The 16,025-nt window shown below is 46.3% G+C and overlaps 1 protein-coding gene across 4 annotated transcripts in view; it reads left to right on the top strand.

Moving 5' to 3' along the window:
• The window catches only part of Palld (palladin, cytoskeletal associated protein), a 333,844-nt gene that overhangs the window by 256,689 nt on the left and 61,130 nt on the right, over positions 1-16,025 (top strand). The window contains exon 1 of one of the 4 annotated variants that reach the window (XM_070016514.1): positions 5,335-5,411. The exons of the other annotated variants lie outside the window; for them this stretch is intronic. The gene's annotated coding sequence lies outside the window, so the exon portion shown is untranslated. Of the gene's footprint in view, positions 1-5,334; positions 5,412-16,025 lie in introns of those variants that run through there. 4 annotated transcript variants of the gene reach the window in all.

Raw genomic sequence — 16,025 nt, 5'->3', positions numbered from 1 at the left:
CTTTGCATGCACGAGGCCCTGGGTTCAATTCCTCAGCACCACATAAGCAGAAAAAGTCAGAAGTGGTGCTGTGGCTCAAGTGGTAGAGTGCTAGCCTTGAGCTGAAGAACTGAGGGACAGCGCCCAGGCCCAGAATTCAGGCCCCACAACCAACAAAAAAGAAAGGAAAACAACAAAGAAAAGAAACATTGAAGGAGAGAGGGAGCGAGAGAAGGGAGAGCAGGCACACAAAGTCATCCTTTTATCTGGACCATGATAACTAATGCACCACTGGTCTATCAGGGTTAATCCATTCCTTACACCCTCATGACACCCCACCTCCCAACACTGCTGCAGTGGAGATTTGGTTTCCAGTCTGTTCTTTGGGGGGAGACGTTCACACTACAGCAGGTTGTAGAGATGACAGGTTTATCTGAGTTAGGAAGATAGGCCGACTCCATCCTTCTGTAAACATAGCGCCCTCCATGCGTGCAGCCTATTGAAGCCCGTGCATTCCTCCGCATTCACGTCATCCTTCTGAACAAGATGCTAACCCCACTGCAATGCCATCACCAAGGTGGTCTTACTTCCTGGATTCCTAGGTCCTCCAGATAATGACAATTCATCTGGCTGTTTTCTTAATGCCCAGTGACATATGTCATCCAATTCCATGTCACCAGAAGTAATTGCTCCAGGAGAATCGGCTGAGAAAATGTCTGCTCATCTCACCTAGTCAGCTGCCATGAGATGAGCATGAAATGTCATTCTAATCTCATGATCGCATTTTTGTCAAGTATCTGTCACCACATTTATAAGCTTACAAGTTTCCTTTGTAGAACAGAGTTAAACTAAACAGTCAAGCGATTATAAAAAAACTAATCAGGGATGGTAGCAGAAAAACAAAGGAGGTAACAATGCTCGATAGGAAATGGACTCATCACCTTAGTCATGTAGCTGTAACCCCTTTGTACAGTATCTTTACAATAAACAAATAGATATATAAAGAAAAAACGAATCATTCACTCAGTAGTGCCACCTAAAAAGGCAAATTCCTACTTCTAGCTCTCCCTCTAGTAACATACTAGTAATTCTAGTGGAATCTATGAACCATTTTATCTGAGGTCAGCCTTCCATTTTGATTTGGAAAAGGATAATCAGTAATGAGTCATGTCCCAGCAGGACATGTTTTAGATGCTGACAGAACTATTCAGGGTCAAGCAGATATTATTGTTCAGAAAGTTTGCAGTGATAAATTGTTAACCAAGATCTTAGTAGTGAGCGTTAGGTTATCAATTTTCTATGCACATATACTTTTCACTCCAATCTTATATTCCCTGGAATTTGGACTCTAGAATTGATGACTGACATCACAGTTCCTCTAGCTAGCTGTTTGGTTGAGTAAATTCTGTGAACTCTCTATGTTCTCTCTCCCTACTACACACACACACACACACACACACACACACACACACACACACACACACACACACACACACGCAAGCACACTTCATCTGTACGAACATGGTGTTGTTGCCCTGACATTTCAGAATATCTTTGCAGCGGCAGTCCAGGGTTAATGTTTTTACCTCTACTTTACAAATGATAAAACAACTCTCAGAAACCATCTATAGGATAGCATATAGTATCTACCGGCAGTAGATGTGGCTAAATCATAGCATTTAATATACCTCTTCATGGAATATGTTATTTCTAATATAAATACATATAATATGTACACGTGGGGGCTGGGAAGGTGGCTCAGTGGTAGAGTGCTTGCCTCACATGCATAAGGCCCTGGGTTTGATTCCTCAGCACCACATAAGCAGAAAAAAACTGGAAGTGGCGCTGTGGCTCAAGTGGTAGAGCACTAGCCTTGAGCTGAAGAGCTGAGGGACAGCGCCCTGGCCCAGAGTTCAGGCCCCACAACCAACAAAAAAATAAATAAATTAAATGTACATGTACCATTTATATTTTCATATATGAAACTGTTGGCACTTATTTTATCCCAAGTACATACATACACACCTGTCTATGTTTATATCTGTATCTATATCTATCTATGATTTCACTCCACCATGTTCATTGAATACCATTTGTTTTTCTATTCTTTTTGCCCTTTTAGCTTTTAACTACCTACCATTCACTGTTGTCATTTATGAGATTATGAATAAGAAAAAGAAGTAATGATTCTAAGTATTACTTTCACCCGTTCCACATCTCCCCAAACTCACTTGGAAAATTGGGCAAAATGCTTTACTACAAATTGAATTTACCTATTTCAGCCACTCTGCAGTACTTAACCCTCAATCTGCATAGGAGGACAGCTATGGGGCAGGGAAAGGCCTACATGTTTTACTCTCTGTGTACTTCCTCTGCCCTAACCTCCATAGAACCTTGAATGTGAACTAAAGGGGAATGAGGAGCAAAACATGGAAAAAGGAAGTAGTGGAATGAAATCTTTACAGTACAGAAGAGCTTAGAGTGTTTTTTTAAGCTTGGCAGAAATTCTCCTTGCCCAAGTTGACTGCTAATCTCTGAACACCTCTTCCATACTTCATTCATAAAATACAAAAAAATACAAAGGTGAAAACGTTACAATAGTTCTCGCTTTGCATCAGCCCCTGAGGTCCTCTGTGCTTTCCACGCTGGAAAATGAAAACGGGCCTGCATGAGCACATCCTAATGGACACCTGTAGCCGGGGGAAGGCAGGTGGAGAGATGGCAGCTCTAAGAGCTCATCTTTCTGCTCTTGATAAATGAATGTTTTCTTCCCTCATCAACCTTCCTCCTCTCTTCCGCCCTTCACTCACTTTCTCATGGATGGGAAACCCTGAAAAGGGTAGTAACAGATGGTTGGCTATTCATGCATTCGGTTGTCATACCCTAAAGTCACAAAAATGTAAGAACTATGATTTTAAAATGCAGCAAATGGATCCCATTACTATGTCGGTAAGAAAGCAGCAGAGTTCCACAGTTCGTAACACAGACCATAAGTCTGTAGATTGTTTTAGAGCCTGTCCTTCCATGTCATATGGCAACCTGTGAGCCAACCTGCCACCTGATGTCCGGTGGAGTCAGTGTCATTGTCGCCCCCTCTAAAGGCCATTGGACAGAGGGATGAACAAACTACAAATTCAAAGAAAGGGCAAAGTGTCATCATGAAAGGCTGCATTTCCTACTTTAAAAATTTTCCCCCACACCCAGAGAAATGTTGGCCTATTGCCCTCTTTGAATTGAAGATAGTAGTGCCTTATGCCTAGAAGGTATGCCAGTTAAAAAAAATAAAATAGGTTACAGAATCATATGTAATGATGACCTAATCTATGTTCTACATCTGTATTTAGCTACGCATACAAAAACCTGGAAAAATATACTCTACACAGTTAACAGTGTTTACTTGTGGGAGTAAAATGAAAGAATGACATTCATTTCTGGTTTCTGGTTTGTATATCTTGCACACATCATTTTTCATCTAGAAAGAGAGATTAGGGGACAAAGAGAAAGTGAGTGAGAAAATATCTGGTTGAGGGGCTGGGAGGTGGCTTAGTGGTAGAGTGCCTGCCTTGCGTGCACAAGGCCCTGGGTTCGATTCCTCAGCACCACATAAGCAGAAAAGGCCGGAAGTGGTGCTGTGGCTCAAGTTGTAGAGCACTCAGCTGAAGAGCTGAGGGATAGTGCCAAGGCCCAGAGTTCAGGCCCCACAACAACACACACACACACCACACACACACACACACACACACACACACACACACACACACAAATGTGGTTTAGGATTGTAAGCCTAAAAACCCTGTCATGAATATCAGGAATGAAAATAAGGAGCAAATTACTAGGCCACTTATACTAGTAGTCCTCTAGCTATTCAAATCTAGTTGGCGTTTATTAGCATTTGCCTGATGATTAGCCTCCTAGCCACGCCTCCCTGCCTGGGCTCTGTCTCCCATTGGCTTAGCAAGGCCTACAGTGGGACTCATGTAGGTTCAATACATGTTCATACATTTTCACCCATTCATTCATTTCACTTGTGGACACTTGTGTGTCTTCATGGTTAAGAAATACACTCTTGCAAGAGAAACAGATCGGAAGAACTGGAAGGTAGATGCTAGCCCAGCTACTAGAGGATTATTCACAGAGCCAGGCTGTCCTTGATTAAGGTGGAGAGAGGATTTATGGCTAAGCCCACAGCCTGTCACAATTTTGTCATAAGAAATTAATTCTGGAATTTATATTTTTTATTTTTTTTTATTGGTCGTGGGGGTTGAATCAGGGCCTGGACACTGTCCCTGAGCTCTTTCACTCAAGGCTATCACCCTACCTCTTTGAGCCACAGCAACACTTCTGGTTTTCTGGTGGTGAATTGAAGATGAGAGTCTCATGGACTTTCCTGCCCAGGCTGGCTTTGAACCATGATCCTCAGACCTCAGCTTCCTGAGTAGCTAGGAAATTACAGGTATGAGCCACCAGGACCCAGCCTTAATTCTGGAACTTAAGGAACCCAATTTCCAGCTTTAACATAGTGGTACATAAATCCTCTGGGTGTAAAAGTTTAAAACAAGTGACTGGGGCCTTCAGCAGTTTATGACAGAAGAGGAACAGGAGGTGGAAGGATGGGAACTTGGTTCTAGAGGTTTGTTTAATGAGAATACAATGCATCTCTGGCCACAAGCACTCCCAGACTTATTGCTCCATTTATGCATGGAGCAGAGTGAATGCATTCATGGAAATGGGGGAAATATTCTTTGGAAATCGAGAACTTTTTTTTCTTAGGAAAGAAACATGCATGGGGTTGGCGTGTGCTTTTTCCACCTGAACCTGCACATTTCATTTTGCTGGTCCAGGCAAATCCACCCCCAGAGTGTCCTCCCTTCCCCTTGGCCACTTCCTGAACTTTCCCTTCCCCCGGAACGCCCCCCAAGGACGCCTCTTTCCAGTCTGTACAAGAAACACCGAATTAAACAAGAACATCATCCATAGCCGTCAGCCCACCTCTCTGAACGGCTTAGAAAAGTTTACTTCTTTCCCGTTATCCATTCACTAAAGTTCCAGGGAAGCCACACATATCTCAACGTGGCTTCTCCCAGGATGGGATGGGCGACTCGAAAGAATCAAAGATTGGGACCACGTTAGAAGGGGCGTGGGGAGGGATCCAGGAACCCTCCTAACCTGCCCCCCCACCCCCGCTTCTCAGCCCCCCCCCCAGCCACGCCTCCGGTGCCTGGCTGGTGCAGACCAGACCCGAGGCCGCCGCTGGACTCTTATTTTGAAGGAGGCGGGCTGAGCGGACGCCGGGTCCGCCCGCGGCGGGCGCTGGCTATATAGAGCCGGTACCTGCCCGGCGCGCGCCACGGAGCCCGCAGCGCCCTCGGCCCGGCCCGCGCCGCGCCCACGGGAGATCGCGGAGCCCGGGGCGCACGCCTGGAGAACCCACGGTAGGAGCCGGGTGGGGGGGTGCGCTGCCGGGGTGTGAACTGGAAGGGAGCGGAGGGAGGGTGCGGGGCGGGAGGGGGGCGCAGGGGTGTGGGGGGGCGCAGGGGTGCGGGGCGGGGGGCGCAGGGGTCGGGGAGGGGAGGGCGCAGGGGTGCGGGGCGGGGGGGCGCATGGGGTCGGGGAGGGGAGGGCGCAGGGGTGCGGGGCGGGGGCGCAGAGCCCGGGGGACGCAGGGGTGCGGGGCGGGGGGCGCAGGGGTGCGGGGCGGGGGGCACAGGGGTGCGGGGCGGGGGGGCGCAGAGCCCGGGGGGCGCAGGGGTCAGGGAGGGGGGGAACGCAGAGCCGCGGGGCGGGGGGGGGGAACGCAGGGGGGCGGGGCAGGGGGGGCGCAGGGGTGCGGGGCGGGGGCGCAGGGGTGCAGGGCGGGGGGGGGGGGGAACGCAGGGGGGCGGGGCAGGGGGGGCGCAGAGCCGCGGGACGATCTCCGGCCACGGACCCCTTCCCCTCCCTCCCTCCACCCCCCCCCCACACACACACCCCGCTGCAGACGGCCTGGTCCGCCCCCCTGGCTTCCCCGGGGCCCCGCGCACGGGCGATGCTCTCCTCCCTCCCCCGGCTCCCCCGGCTCCCCCGGCTCCCCCGGCTGCGGGGGGCTGGGAGGGGAGGATGACCTCATCCCCCGGCTGGCTGGGGGAGGGGGAGGGGGAGGATCCCTCCCACCCGAGCCGAGGGGGGGTGGGGGGTGGGGGTGCGCCCTCGCCCCTCCCCAGGCCTCACCTCGCCTTCTCCACGGGACTCCTCGTGTTGGCGCCATTCCTGGGAAGTCTGTCGCCTAACTTGGGGGTGGGGGGGGGTCCCACCGCCGGTGGGGGGGGTGCAGACCTCTGCTCCCCCCCCCAACCCCCGCGGGGCCCGAAGGAAGCCGGCCACCCGGACCTTGAAGGGGAGGGGGGGCTTCCCGCCTTTTGCCTTATGTCACCCCGGGGTGCGTGGGGGCCCAAGACTCCAGAAAGGAGCGGGGCGGGGCGGGGCGAGGGGCGGGCAGCCAGCCTCGGACCCGCAGTCTTCTTCCCACCCTGCCAAGCTGGGTCTGGGAGCGGGGAGCCGCAGGCCCCGGCAAGCCTTCTCCCTGGTGTTCTGGGACTTGGGTAATGAGCCTGGGAGCAGCGCCCCGATCCAGGGTCTGTCGCCAGGACACTCTGGAGCCTCCCTCATCATCCTCCTCTCCCCCATCCCCAGGCCTGGCCTCAACCAGCCTGCCTGATGGGGGTTAGGAAGGCTTCTGTGGGCACTGGCCCAAGAGCTGCCCCTTCCAGAGGGAAAGCCCAGAGATGGGTTCTTTCTGGAGAGCACGGCTCAGAGGTGGCATCTTTCTCAGTGTCAGTTTATGACCCTCCCCCCCACCCCACCCCCAAGCCAAGATCTGGCAGGCTTTTGCTCTTAAGTGCCTAGAGATTGGACTGGGATTTGATTTTTCTCCCCTAGGCTGTTGATACTGACTGATAAGAGTGTGACAGTGCCTCTGTGCTTTGGGGGGCTTGTAAGATTTTTTTTTTTTAATCAGGCAGTTAAACAACCAGCCTGGTAAGAATGGACAAGAGCTAAATCACCCACAGAGGGTTTTTTTTTTTTCAACTAATTCCGAAGACTTTTTCTTCTTCTGATTGGTGTGTGCACATGTGCGCGCGCATGCTCTTACATTAAGTAAAATGAATGGGAGTGGGCGGTGCCGGACCCCAGACAACTTGCTGAAGAGATGGAGTATGCACTGTGAGGAACAAAACAAGCCCACCTCCCAACCAAGTCTTTGGCTGAAAGGGGAGCACTGTGGCCAACCCTGTAGCTCAGGCTTCTGTGATTGTTGAAGTCCGTGAATCCTAGCGTTCTGGTAGCAGGCAATGGTTCCGAAGCTCACCTGTCTGCAGTGGCTCCCAGTGAGAACACTACTTACTCTGTAGACACTAGGAAGACGCCTCGCTTTATAGTAGCCTTGGTAAAGCTTCATTATATTCTTAGGAGCTCTAGATAAAGTTTCCAGCTGATTGGTTTTAAGCTTCCTAAAGATATCCAAAGGGGGGAAAAATTGAATAGGCCTTTATTACCAGGCCTTGTGCTTGATCTTCAAATTTTTACCTAAAACTAGTGCTTTGTTTGGTTTGGTTTTTACTTTTGTCGTGGTCTGTTTTGCTTATAGTACTTTTGAGTGGACGTTGCTTCCTTTTTACCAATATATTCACTTCCCCAGGTTATAGGAAATCTGTAGCTCTCATCAAGTTGAAACTACTAATTATCACTGAAACAAAAAGCACTTCCTGAAAATTACCCAAGAATCTCTTCTGTTCAAAATGCCAAAGCCTGATTTCAAGAGGAAGTTGTTAATTTCATCAGTTATCCAAAGAATGTTTCATTTTCCCCCTTCTGTCTGGTTATCCTTGATGATCAGAAGAACTCATCTCTTGTGTGCATTTTCACATATATTATTATTCTTTCAGCATTTGCTTCTGGAACTCTAAATAACCCTTGGGCAATTAAAAGTTCACTATACTCCAGAAATAACCTACCATTTAATATTTTTGCCCAGTAAGCCTCTTCTTCAAGAAACCAGAAGAAGTAACCATACATTTTCTTAAAACAATGATTTATTAAAATAGCACTGAAGGCTTCTTTGAAAAGTGCTCCAATTATCTTTTACCAGTTAGGCCATGCCAGTGATGTTCTTTTGTGACATACTGCAAGAAATGGACTCTACTAGACCTTGAGGAAAGGTGTAGGGGTGGTAAGGGGTTTCTCCAGAACAAGATGATCCATTCAGTTTCCCAAGTTTCTGACTCTAGAGATGACTTCAGAGAGCACTGAGTCAAGTGATCTCTTACAGGGAACCTCTGTATCTACACATCAGAGGATAAAGAATTGCAGATGGAAGGTGAAAAGGGTTTCCTCCAAAGAGATTCAATGAATAGAAGAAAGCAAGGCCCATTGTTACAGAAAAGGCGTGGGGATAACAGGAGTTGAGCACACAGGAAGTGGTAGGGAGGTGGAAGGGAGGGAGACACACCATTGTGTGGCTGGTGACAGGACAGCTTTCTGTCCAGCTGTTGATGTCAGGCACAGATCTCTTCCTGACAGCAGATCTGAGCTGTCTATTTGTTATGTTCTTTAAGGCTAACCATAATTGGTAACATGAGCCATTCCGGTTAGGTGAGCTGCTCTTGCTTGCGTATTTTGGAGAATGACTTCCAGGGAACAAACTGAAAATGTAGGATGGTTAGCAAATGGGAGCTTGGAGTCTTTCTCACTCTAGGGATGATGCCCCAACTGCCAAAGCATCACTTCCATGGCAAGCAAAGCTGGTGATTTTCACAGCCTGGCACAGACTGCTGGAAGGCAGAAAGGCTTGTTGGATGGAAAAGATTTCCTCCTGAGGGAGCAGTTGCCATTTGCAGACAAGGTGTGTCAGCCAGAAGAAATGAGCAGTAACCATTTTCTGGTTTCTATTGGCAGGAACTGTGCATTTTTAGAAATATAGAAGTGTTAAAAATAGACTTGTAAGAAGATGCACAAAGCCAAGTAAAAGTAATAGACACAAGTCTCATCAGTGGGAGGAGAAGGGAGAGAAGAGAAACAGCCTTTGTTAAAAAGCCATGATGCTGTACATGGGTGGTTTGCGCCTATAATCCTAGTTACTCAGAAAGCTGAGACCTGCAGGTCACAGTTCAAAAGACAGCCCAGACCAAAAAGTCCATGAGACTCTTATCTCCAAAAATCTGGAAATAGAAGAGTGGCTCAAGTGATACAGCAGTGAACCTCGAATGATAAAACTAAGCAAGTGTGTGAAACCCTGAATTCAGGATCCAGGACCAGCACCAGGAAAAACATAAACTATAATCAGCAGGTCCTTTGTTCTCACCAAATTTTTGGAGATGAATATCACGTGTGCTGTGCTGGAATTACAGATCTAGAGTCAAGGATCCATTCAAAGTAGAAATAGTCAGCCAGGCGCCGGTGGCTCCCACCTGTAATCCTAGCTACTCAGGAGGCTGAGATCTGAGGATCACGGTTCAAAGCCAGCCCGGGCAAGAAAGCCCATGAGACTCTTATCTCCAATAAAACCAGTAGAAAACTGGAAGTGGCACTGTGGCTCAAGTGGTAGAGTGCTCGCCTTGAGCTGAAGAGCACAGAGATAGCGTCCAAGCCCAGAGTTCAAGCCCCACGACCGACCAAAAAAAAACACATAGAAATAGTCTCCTAAGGCCACTAAGTATGACACTCTGTTGTTCATAACAATCTGGATGGCATCTTCCTGAAATGATCAGGTCTGTACAGATGGCCCCCTCAGCTTTTCCATGTGTTAGGTTCTATGTGTGAATCTATGTCACTCAACCTTCAAACTCAGAACACTTGGTCACTGAAACTCTGTCACAGTTACTGGTCAGGTTCCCAGGCTCACTTGGTAGCCACAGCGTTCTGCTTTATTAATAGTACCATAGAACGGAGCCACTATATATAATATGGTTGTTGTGGGAAAATTCACTGGGCTCCAATGGGAGCTTTTTAAGGTATTTAATCCCAGCAACAATAGCAAAAGGGAACCGCCTTCTCTTTTTCCATTAAAACCCCAAGAGGAAAAATAAAGGGACAGAGATAAATTTCCTTTCATAGTCCTGTATACTAACACAGACCCCACCCTGAAACTAAGAGCTGGGGGGGCGGGGGAGGAGGCTGGTAGCAACTGGCTTTGTAGCAACCGAGGGCGGAGAGGAATGGGAGGAAGTGTCTGATGCCATCACCTGTGGGGCTCGTATGGATGATTCGTTTTTCTACATGAGCTGCCCATTAACTGCTAATGCATCCTTATTAAACTAAGCCTTACTCTAGAACCTAGACCAGACATAGAACTACTTGATTATATGTTCAATTTTTTTTTAAATCAGGACTGGACTTTTTATAGGATCTTTAATAGTAGGCAGAAGACAAAGAAAGAGGCGTTGTCATTGCAGTATGCTAAATTCCCCAAACCATACCAACCTGAGGTTGCACAGACATCTTTATGGTCAACTGAGATGCTGAAAGATTATTGTAATATTCTAGCTAATGGTGGAGTGTAATCCATTTGTTCATTTACTTTAAACCATAAAGGAAATGTGTGAAAATATTGAATCCTTTATATCATTTAATCCTTACTCCAATTCCATGTAATGTATTTCAAAAATGATCAATGCTGGCTGGATACAGGTGTTTACTCCTGTAATCCTAGCTTCTCAGGAGTCTGAGATCTGAGGGATGAGGCTTGAAGCCAGCTCTGGCAGAAAATCCTGAGACTCTTATCTCCAATTAACCATCAAATAAATAAATAACTGGAAATAGAGCAGTGGCTCAAGTGGTACAAGTGGTAGAGCATCAGACTGGACTGGAAAAGGCAAAGGGACAGCACCCAGGTCCTGAGTTCAAGCCCCAGTTCTGTCAGAGAGAGAAAGGATGAATATAAGATATGATTTCCTTCAAGTCACACATTTCCTCAGATATGGAAGGGCTGGGACCTCAGTAAATCAACAGATAGTGTTGAGCAAGTCCTATGACCCAGTCATGCAGCTAAAGGAGCTGGTCTACCAGAAGAAAGCAATGTACCAAATGGAGAAATTGTGAAGATCCTGTCTTTGTAGGCCCTGTATATATCCATGTAGAAGACAAACCATAACTACAATAAACTTCACATGGATTCAGTACTACCAGGAAAAAATAAAGCCACGTAAGAGAATAGGAATGCCAGATTGGGACTACAATTCAGCAAAGTAGAAAATACAGGCCAAAGAGTCTTGCAGTCAACAAAGTGAAATACTCTGCCAGTGACAAGAGCTATCAAGGGCAACTCATGAAGGACTTGACCTTGACTCTCCAGAAGTCAGAGAGTTGAGGATTTGGGGGTAGCTGCTAGAGGGACATCCTGGAGAAGTTTGGACTCTATTGTGCCAACACAGGGCCTGGCATTAGCCTAAAAGAGCGAAGAGGGTTCATCTGTGGATCTGGGAAGAAGGCAGAGGATGTGGTAGAGGTGGAGTGGGCATTGTGTCACCATCTCAGAGTGGACAAGAAGGGAGTCTTGGGGGACAGTTTATGAAGGCAGATATGTAACAGTTACCTAGGAAAGAGGAAGCCTGAATGTAGCCAACAAAATATATCCTTGGGGTCTATCCAAGGTCAGATTCTTACCTGTCACACCCACAATATATTAGCGCTCGGGATTCTATATTTATCTAGTTTACTCTTAAGGAAAGGGACTCTTTTATGAGTTATTTATCTTCCATTTACATAACTCTTAAGTTATATATGTACAGTCACTGTCTCTTCATTGACTACTCTGACAAACTTCCTAAAGACTTGTCCAGAGATTATATTGAAATTTCTCTATCCAAGTTATGCATGGAGATATTCACCTATAATCCCAGCTTTGTGGAAGATATAAGGAGGAAGTTTGAGGTTCAACTCTCACTCAGACAAAAAAAAAAGTGACAGACCTAAATACATACCTATAGCAAAAAAGGGCTAAGGGTGTGCCTGAAGTAGTAGAACATTTATCTTGCTCTAAATCTGATCCCCAATTCTACCAGTCCCTTCTCTGAAATGCTGATGTGTGTGTGTGTGTGTGTGTGTGTGTGTGTGTGTGTATGTATATATATATGGACTCTAAAGTAGCAGATATGTACCAGTTTATTCTAGTTGACTCATTGGTTAATCCACTCTTCCTATCAATTGGATTTAAGACTATGAAAGACAGTTTTTATACATTAGTGTATTCGTGTATGTTGCCAGGCTGGCCTCAAACTCAGGTGATCTTCCTGCGTCAGGTAGCTGAGAGTCTGAGGCAGGAAGAGAATATACTATAACTGTACTCTATGCCTGGCTGCTATGGAGGAATGCTTCATTGTCTGATCTTTTGCATTCTAGAGTGGCACCTAAATCACATTGCACTCCTACCAAGTTGTGCCTTTGTTGAGGCCAGCAAAGATGCCTTTGCTCTACTGAATCAGTCTTTGTTGCGTACAACTGGGAGCCCAGTTGTAAGCTGGCAGCCGGGAAACAGGAAAACCAATGGGGGTGGTTAGAGTAATTCCGGAAATTGCTATGGGATAATCTCAGGTACGTTTACCTGAGACCCAGGAACTGAGTGGATGGATAAAGGGAGGGAAGGTTAAAGGTCTTGGTGGTTGGTGGTGGGTCCTCAAACAGGGAGGGGCACCCAGGGAATCTAGGGTTAACCCCAAGCTCTGCCACAGAGTGGGCAGACAGGACTACCTTTCACAGATGGAAGGCCAGGAGCGGATGGAGTTGCTTGGAGTAAAGGCAAGTGTAGATCTGAGCATCCCAGGAAATAACCCAGGAGACAGCCAGACACCTCAGGCTGTGTCACAGTGGAGGACAGTAACATGGGAATGATAACCAACACAGAATGGTAATTTCAAGTCTTGGCCAAATGTGGTGGTGGACACTTGTATTTCCAGGACTAGAGAAACTGAGGCAGGAAGGCTTCAAGTTCAAGGCCAGTCTGTTCTACATAGTGAGTCCAAGGCTAAACTACATAAAGAGACCATTTCTAAAGAAAACTTCCAAAACTTGGATGACAGAGACTTTGCCTCAAAAAAAGAACAAGAAAACAGTAGAACACATAAAGTGTGAAAAATCAGGCTCTGTATGGCAAGCTTAAGCAAAGCCAATCTTTTATTTGTCTAAGTTGTGTAATAGGCTGCCAGATCTGTCCAGGGACAGAATACTGAAGTAAAGCATAGCCCAACAGAGCCACAAACGAATTGATTACAAGCTGGAGTTGGAAAAATGTGTGGTTTTTCCTGGTAAAGCCTCATTTTCTACTTGTCTTCATTACTAAAAATGGATATGTTTGTATGGAAGGTGACATGTGGGCTTTTCAAAAGATTTATTTTTGGTTTCTATTAAGAGGCAAAATGAATCCACATGTACTCCATACTGGTCTCACCTCACACCGTGTTGTTATGTAACATAGAGGGTTTAAGAACACACTGTCCAGCCCAAAGGATGCAGATCCATCCAAGCAAGTGACAGTCGGGCACTCAGGGACAGTAGATAAGGAGTTGGACATGGCTTTCCCAAGGGGAAGCTTCCATTTACAAGACAGAGTAGTCCACAGGAATTTGCACATCTCTTTGAGGAAAAATCATCTAGGGATAAGACGGCAGTGGTCCAAGCCCGGAATTCCTTGGCCCTTCTTTATACACAACATGCAAGCGCTGTCATCTCACAAGCATAGAAAACATTATACTGTTTCATATCGGTTCATCTTCTGTCTTCCCAGAATTCTTCTGCAGCATGTGGTTGATGCTCTGGGAAACTTCCAGATATGTGAAGCTGCTAAACCTTTCCATAGGTCAGTTTCTTTACCTCGGGGTACAAGGGAAGGACATAGTCTGATGGCTCATTTAAAACAGTTATTTGGAACTACTATATGTTAAAAGACGGTTCAAAGCCTACATGCAGACCTATCAAAAGAATATCAAGGTTGAGATGTATAGCACCCACTGTGAGGACCAAGTTCCCCTTTAAGAATACTGGGAAAGCTAGGTGTGGTGGTACACACCTGTAATCTGAGCTACTTGGGAGGCAGAGGCAGGAAGATCCTAGTTTTGAGGCCTACTCCTGGAAAAAAGCCAGCAACATTCTATCACAAAAACAAGCCAGGTGTGGTGACACATACCTATAATCCCAATGGATTGGGAAGTGAAGCTAGGAAGATCTCAGTCCAAGACTGGTTCAGGCCAAAGCAAGAGATCCTATCAAGAAAACAAACTAAAAAGCAAAAGGACCTGGATGTAGCTTAAGTGAAGAGGCCCTGAGTTCAATCCTCCATACCGCCAAATTAAAGAAATATCACTTGGGACATTTAGGCTTCCCATTTGGGAAACTGAGTTGGGACAATGTTCTTATTCTTACCGCTGCTATATAGAGCTTATTGAAATGTGTACAAGCAACTTTCCCAGGGTGCAGTTATTGTAGAACTTGACTCTCCTGAGTCCAACTATGTTTCTCTTTTCAGCCCAGTAAGGCTCCTCTGAGATACAAAGAGTGATATGACCACAAGAAAATGTTCTCCAAGGGCCAGGGCAAAAGTTTCCAAAATCTGTAACACAGATGGCAACTCTGGACAAGTCAGATGGAGACCAGTGATTACAAAATCCAGGGTTGTTTGAAAGGGGAAATGCTAAATGTTGAAAATTTGCAAGGACCAATCTGGGTACCAGTGACTCACTCCTGTAATCCTAGCTACTCAGGAGGTTGAGGTCTGACGATGGTGAGTCAAAGCCAAGAGACAGTTACCCAAGCCCTGAGTTCAAGTCCCGGTAGCAACACAAAAACAATAAACTAAAATTGCAAGGACCAGTTTTTCTTAAAGAAGAAATTCCAGAAGAAGAATCTGAGGGGTGCCTGAGGGGTGGCCAGCAGGACACTTTCTGGAACAAGGCCACCGGCCCTGGCTAGCAGCTAGAAGGAAGGGAGCAGCCAAGATGGGTGGACACTGAGCCATGGGGCCCCATGGCTGTCGTGTTTTCTTTGGTGTTTCTAGTGTCCCATGGAAACTCAATATGGCTTCTCCACCCAGCCTGGAGCCCAGCTTTCCTATGTATTTATTTTTGAATCCTATCATTTTGACTGTTACTTATTAAGCCAAATACCAATCTGAAAATGAAAGAGAAGGCGAACCACTTCGGACTCTTAAATATTTGTCCAGTGTTCCTACGGCGCCAGTCAGCTCACTGTACTGTAAAATGTCTCATAATCTATAAGGACAATGCATTTCAGATTTACCCTGATAGCAAATTAGTTCATAGTCTGTGCGGTATAACAATTATTGGCTTGCTGGGTTTTAAACAAAGTAATGGTAGAACGTCCATAGAATAATACAGTTACATTGTTAATATTTGGTCATTTGCAAAATTGGCAAAGAATATGATAGACTGAGTATCTTGAAACAAAGTGTGGTTGCATCGTTAGCTCTGCTAATCTTGGGGGCCTTTTACTTCCTTCTTACTGACTTCTGGATTTTCTTCTGACTTTTAGGTGACACTAATCTGCTCATCCTTTTTGTGCTTTAGGAGTGGTTTCAGATACAATATCCCTCTCTGTAATGTTCATTTTGCTAAAAGCCATTTCACTTTTATTGGAAACAGGCGATCACTTAAAGTGATGAGCTAGGCCAGGCACTGGTGGCTCACGCCTGTAATCCTGGCTATGCAGGAGGCTGAGATCTGAGGATCATTGGTTCAAAGCCAGATTGGGTAAAAACGTCCATGAGACTCCTATCTCTAATTAACCACCAAAAAAAGCCAGAAGTAGAGCTTTGGCACAAGTGGTAGAGCACTACTAAACTTAAGAGAAAAAAGTCAGGGACAGTGCCCAGGCCCTGAAGTCATCATAAATAAATAAACAAACAAATAAACAGGCTGTGCCTGATTGGGAGTTCACCTTCCATGATAGCTCAGTTGAGAGACAAGCTTACATAATTTAAAAAGAGTTTCTTTTTTTTAATTTGCACTTGACTTTGGGGTCTCAGATAGTTCTTAGACTTGGGATAAACAAGTTTCCTGTGGCAG

Source organism: Dipodomys merriami, unplaced genomic scaffold (assembly GCF_024711535.1).
Source record: "Dipodomys merriami isolate MVZ:Mamm:240054 unplaced genomic scaffold, mDipMer1.0.p SCAF_12, whole genome shotgun sequence".
NCBI lineage: Eukaryota > Metazoa > Chordata > Mammalia > Rodentia > Heteromyidae > Dipodomys > Dipodomys merriami.
The sequence above is the reverse complement of the archived record's forward strand: the minus strand, read 5'-3'. Positions and strand labels throughout refer to the sequence as shown.